Genomic DNA, 6,992 nt, shown 5'->3' with positions numbered 1-6,992 from the left:
TGGTGGTGGAAGTACGTGGGATGGTGGAACTCCGTGGGATGGTGGAACTCCGTGGGGAGGTGGGATTCCGTACAGTGGTGGACTTCATGGACGGAATTAGGGCAAGGTCTCTTGATTGTAGATTTAATTTTGGAGACTTCTCTTTAATAAGAAGGGCCTCGAGAATTTGCAGGCCTCGAGGCCCTTCTTATTAAAGAGAAGTAACATATATATATATATTATTCTACCTTTTTTTTTATTCTGCATGATGACTAAACGTTTGCGCTTATAACCTGAAATTTTCATCTCTCTAGTGCAGATATTGACGGTGTGATACTCTAATAAAGTAACTCGTGCCATGGCTGTGGAACCAATCGACATTCACCGGATGGTGAACGCTTACAAAGCCGAGGCAATTGGTGTCGATTTCGGAGTGGCACCAGAGATGTGAGCGACAAACTGCGCTCCAAACGGCCATGCACAAGTCCTTGTTCATCGCTGAAGAAAATGCATTGAGAAGGCCGGTGATAACATGAAGAAATACAGTCTAGAGCAAAAATGTTCGCTCGTTTTAATGGTGTCACTCTCGTCTTCGTAGATCTTCAACTTTTTGAGTTACGTGTAAAAAAATTAGGAAGCATTACTTTTGGAACTACCCTCGTATATGTACATAAGTAGAATAAGATTAAATTGTAATTAAGTCCTTGGGGACTAAAAAGTATAATGAGAAATAGGCATTTATGAATGGATGCAAAAAGGAGATTATATGAAGGGATGATTGTGTCGACGGCACTGTATGGGGTAGATATTTAGAAATTGGGAGAGGCAGAGAGGAAAAAGTTTGAATGTGTTTGAGATGAAATGTCTGACAAGTGTGGTAGGAGTTACAAGGATGGATAGAGTGAGAAACGAGGTGAGGAGGAGAGCTGGGGTGGAAAAGGAGATGGCAGAAAAGGCCTTGGAAAAGTACTGGGATGGTTTGGACACACGGAAAGAATAAATGAAGAAATATTAGTAAAAGAGGTGTGGAAGGCAAAGGTAGAGGTAGTGAAATTGAGGGGGACAACCGACAACCAAGGATGAGATGGATGGATGGAGTGAAAAGGGAGTTGAGCAAGAGGGGGATATCTGGTGAGCATGGAAGAGAGTAAGCAGGAGATATGTGTGCGTGGAGAATGGCTGTGTGTAGATGATACTGTGATGCAAGGGAGAGAGGGGCGGGGGATTGGGGTTAGGAAGTGGTTAAGAATGACATTTTGACGCAGCCCAAAGGGATTTCTCCGACTTCGTTTTATGCATGTGGGAACGGAGAGGAGGGGGGGGGGTTGCCGATTAAGTGAAATGGCCTTGCTATGGATGTGCTGTGTCCTGCTGCATTGCTTCTGATCCAGGGCAATGGGCGGGATACAGGGATGACCCGTCATCCATGAGGAGCTAAGATGAGGGTGGGGGAAAGGTGGTGGATGGGAGTGGAATGTGTGAGAATGAAATGGGTGGGAGTGGGTAAATGACTTTTGACTTGGCAACCTCCCTAGTAAGGGGAAAAATCCCTTGGTTATATGTAGAGTGTAGTAATTAAGATAATATAAAACGGGTTTTCTCGTGCAGCTGTGATCATCATATATCAAGTGTTTCAACGCTACTTTGACCCATCTCTCATCTACTATCCCTGCCTTTTGCAAAGAGCCACTCATTCTTAATATTACAAAATACTCCTCAATAAGGTACAGAAAAATTATCTTTATTATTACAGATATGAACCTTTACTTTCTGTCTACTTGGATATAATAATTCTTGCTTAGAGTACCGACTGGAAACTCCAGCCCCAGAGCGGCCGTCACTAATAAAAGGTAGTAATAGGAGGGATGCAATTGCTGGGGGTCAGTTTTCCATGTGTGAAAACGTGTAACAATTACATTTGAAGTTGACAGGGAGAGATATTGGGCTTTGTCCGTTGACCGAATGACCGCCCCTCAGGGCTGCACCCCCTGACAGATATAGAGGAGTTGATTGGCAAGTTTCACTCTTCATCTTGAAGAGGCGACGGAAAAGGGGGTAATGGCTGATATCGTATGATTTGTGTATTATTTTTTGTGGCAGGATTTGTGTTCCTATCAACACTATTGATAAATTCTCGGGGGCTAGAGGTAGAGAGTAGTGTGATCAGGCGACCAACGAGTAGCAGATTTTCGAATGTGAATAGCCATGAGTTTTAGGACTTTATTCTGCGTGGAAGCAGAGAGGAGACAGTGTTGCCCGCTCAAGTCCAATGATGAATCTGTCCACCGAACATTGAATCATGACGAAGAAGGGTTTGGTGTCGGTTGATAATACATCAATTTACAGATAGCATTTATACACAAGAGGCTAAGTCTGGCGTGAAACTAATTGAGTGATACCCTCAATATTTTGCTATATATATATATATATATATATATATATATATATATATATATATATATATATATATATATATATATATATATATACACCTAACTTAGGACAATAGGAAACAACATAAATGAAATGGAACAAGAAGGAAAAAATATATACAAAAGAAATGTCGTTCGTATGGTAGTATTTAACGGTCGCCCTTGTGGAAGTTGACCTGCGGAGCTGACTGTTAGGTGTTTGCCTGGTTGTGAGGTCTCTCTCCCTCATTATCGTGGAAAAGGTCAGGTCTTGTTGGTGACACAGTACCACACTACTAAAATGTGTGAGCGCGTTCGCGTGCATGGTGCTGAATCGAACATCCTCGTCTGGCAGAGTAATGTGCTGTGAGATGTCCTTTGTGACGTCTATCTCTTGCAGTCTGTCTTGATTACAATTTTTTTTTTTATATAAATTTTCCTGATCATCAAAATGCCCTTTCCCAGTATATATTTTTTATGGCGTTCTGAGATTATTCTAAATGTAGCGAGGACTAAATAACTATATTGGTTGATTGTGATTGGATTTTTTATACCAATATGTTGTTCTATTTTCCTGAAAATTTATTCTCTTCGAGACTATAAGATAAATTACTAGTAATTGTACTTTTATTTCATCATGATACCAGCGCTTCTATTATTGGAGACAATATCTGAAAAGATGGTGACATTCTTGTGGTAGAGATTTATGGAGGGCATCAGAAAGAAATAGAAGAAAAGATAACAACAGCAGCAGAAAGATAATAGAAGTTAGTAGTGATAAGCCTTTTGTATTTTCTTTTCTTTTGAATTGCGGTTTCTCTGACCATAAAAGAATGTTGCGTGACTGATCCATAGGGGTATCACTCAACTTCCCTAATGTGTGGATTTTATTTGATAAATAACATTTAACTCTTTCAGTGCTGTTTTGTATATTTTATAATGTCTGTCGCTAGATTTGGTAAACTTTCAGAACCATGCAAACACGGATTAAAACTTACGTTTTCCAATAGCTTTTAACCTACCTTAACTTGAAGTAACCATTCCAGACAAAATATGTTTTTGACTTGAAAAAAAAAACGTGTTTGCGTGATGCTGGTATAGAACCGACCGGCGATTCTAATTAACCGAAGGTCTCCCCAGCGCAGCGAAAATGACGAATATTGTAAGACAAGTTAGCCCTAATTCAACCAATAGTCAAACAAACGCCATTTAACTCACTGTTTGTATACAAGACCTTACTTATGCATTCTCCCTGTGCACTGTCCACTGCCCAGGTGTGATACCCGTCCGACGAACCTAAGCTTCGCGACACGAACTTTATTTTGATAACCTTATCGTGCTGGAACGCACAGGACAGGACTACCTCAGCCCAGCTAAAACTCTTACCCAAATATGGAAGATTTAATTAAGCTGTGATAAGTTGACTACAGTTGAGGCTGGGTAAGCTGATAAAATAGAGTCGAGGTGTTGTGCCAAGTGTCTCATTGATATGCAAGTGAAGCGAGTCGACACATGCAAGGCTCGGTCGCTAGTCAATCAAATACTTATCTGCCGAAACGCATACAAATACGATCAGACTGGGCTGCCTTATCCTGGTGACAACTTCCTTCCTAACATGGGAATCTTAATTTAATTGTAATAAATTTACTGCTGTTATGGCTGGATAAGTTGGTAAAAAAGGCGATTTGCCGTGCGATTGATATGCAAGAGGTCACTCTACTCCCGCTAATTTTGACGGCAACTTCCTACTTGGCCCCGCAGCGGCAGAACGATCACACACGAAACAGACACACGCCATCCAACCATTCAATCAGTTATCAGAGTCCACTATTGAACGAAGGCCTCTTCCCAGACGAATGTCCCAACCTCCACTAGGTCTCTGCTGCAAACTTCTCTCTCTCTTGCCCCTCTACAGTCTGGTCTCCCTCTTTCGCGATTTCCATCTCGCAGCGTCCAGTCAATTACTACCTATCTGTCATTCCCATTCTTTAAATGTTTTCTGCTCCTCAGTGATATTCCCATAACTGACCTCTCCATCGCTCTTTGCAGTACCTTTGTTGTTTTGTCTCCATTGTCTTTGTCATGTCATTCCATGTTTCACATGGGTAGATCATGGCTGGGATAATACACTGACTAAACTTTCAGACGGGCAGTCTTGCACAATATTCCTACACTTATGAAACCTATCTCAACCACTTGTGATAAGTTTCTTATTTCATTCTTATCTTTATTACTCGTGATTTTCCATACCTATTCTTTAATTTCATCATTCTCAGTAACGACTATAAAAGTTTTACTTTTGCCGGGAATAAACCCTGGCAAGTATTTTTTTTTTTTTTGTAAATAAGCTATTGTTACAAATTAATATAGGCACTTGTGGCTACGACCTCAGTCAAATTATTGATTTGATAGATGTAGAATTAGGATTAAGATTGAAATAGCTATTAAGCCTATGAAGATGTATGAAATATATATTCTAGAATGCTTAGTATATGAAAGCATGCATAATAAATTATACAACCAACAGAATATCGAGAACGTATCAAAGGTGAATCTGGTCTGATTCAGAAGCAGCGTTGCAATGGATCAGGGATGAAAAAAGCCACATCCCAAGTGAGCAAAAACAAAAGTTGCTCACAATTTTTGTTTATTTATACGAAAATATAAAGCATTACGTATTTCAAGGGATGGGAAATTTGTCGGAAGTGATATTTCCACAACCTTTATAGTTGAACATTTGGTCTTACTTTTGTTGATCTTCAAGCTTACTTTGAGACTTGGGATCACTGAACAGTTTTTCCAAATGTTCTGTTATGAAAAAATAATAACTGTCTATGCAACAGACTGAAAAAGCAAGTGTCAAGTAGGCTCTACCACTCGTTCCAGTGTTGTTTTCCGAGGCAACTCCTCCTCAACTATGAAGACTTCCAAAGGAACATCTCTAATTTATTTTTTTTCCGAGTAGTAAGAGAAAGCAACAAGTTTAATATTTTTTTTTGGCATTCTGCAAAGTACAATGTCAAATTCCTCCCATCAGTGTCAAACACGTTGGTTTTCTTTATAGCACTAACCGGTGTAGTCTTGGAACAGTTAGAGGCTTTTTCTTTTCAAAAGGACAATAAAAGACTTGACCATTCAAATTTAAGACTATACGAAATACTTGACTGTGCATCTATACTTTCAGTTTCTGAATTTCATTAATTTAATTTTTTGACTAAGATGACCAAGGTAGATTTACGACAAAATAGCAAAATATAAGCATTTGACCCACAACTTTCCTCTAGTATTGTGCTCATGTACCAAATTTACCTCTGATAAAGTTTTAATATTGTTGGAAAAAAGGTATAACTTAGATACAAATGATCTGATAACCCTATATCAGGAAATTGTGAAATACGTTCTATTTCTGGGAATCAAGTGAATCATTTTTTCCCACTGAATTCACCGTTTTTTTTTTCAAATGTAACGCGAACATAAAATTCCTAGAATATTTCCACAGTAGCGACATCTGCTAGGCAATCTACAGAGTTGGTGTAGCTACATTGATTTTAGTAAATTTACCCATCTTTAACAAACAAGTCGGTTGCTCTAATGGTGACGTCACTTGCTTTTAAGGAACATGCAGCAGCCCTGGTATAGAATTTAGTACTGACGTTCAGGGAGGCTATGTATAGGGCACCATTCCTATGTGGGACGACCAGAGTGGATCCTAAACAGGGCTGCTCAGTCGCGTAGGCCGCTGTCGACCTGTGTGGGTCGTGACCAAGGTCTTCCAGAGGTTTCCAGTTACCACCATCACGCACCATTGCCGAGGGACTTTTGGTTGTTGGAAAAATGGAAGTCTTTGTTAGTCGGTGGGAGCGAGGTTGGACAGGGTCTTGTCAGTCTCAGCCGCTATTTCACTCCCGGCATCAACTCCACGTTGGTTTTTCTTGGGTTTTTTCTCGAATCCCTACTTTATTTTGTCTCCCTCTTCTTAGGTAGGTGACGAGGTGGTGAGGTTGCGTTACCTCGATACGGGATTCATAACATTCCCCTAACCCCTTTGGTAATGAGTGGCACTATTTACTTTATTCTGGCTGCTGTCAGTCTAAATTCATTCACGCCCATTACATGCCCTCAAAGTGATTACTGGAGTTGAGAGCATGACTGGAGATTGTATAACTACTTGCAACACCCAACTTGCCATATCCGTGTACTCTGAATATACAGTACACATTTTCATCAAATGCCCTCGCCTCCAGTTTCTTATGTGATACTTAGTCAAACGCTTTTTTAAGTTCAAGTTCAGTTTCCTTGTTGGGTTGATGTGTTGCTCTCGTAAGTTATCTGCCCATCTTTCTACGATTAGCTTATTTAGTATCTTTATAACTATAAACTCATCACGATGACGCATTTTTAGAATCTGCTCTAGTTGACGTCAAATTATTATATTCATTTGAAAACAATGTCACGTGTAGAGGAATATAGGATACAAACCTGTAGGTCGATGTAAAAACATCGGCGAATCGAGTAGTGACAAATGTGTAAAACGTCAAGAAGAGATAAATACATGGAGACAATTAAAACAATAGAAAATAACAAGGGAAATAAAACAACAAC

This window comes from Oratosquilla oratoria, chromosome 42, assembly GCF_046742065.1.
Source record: "Oratosquilla oratoria isolate Oo_2021 chromosome 42, ASM4674206v1, whole genome shotgun sequence".
NCBI classification, from domain to species: Eukaryota; Metazoa; Arthropoda; class Malacostraca; order Stomatopoda; family Squillidae; genus Oratosquilla; species Oratosquilla oratoria.
This window is presented reverse-complemented; position numbering follows the sequence as displayed.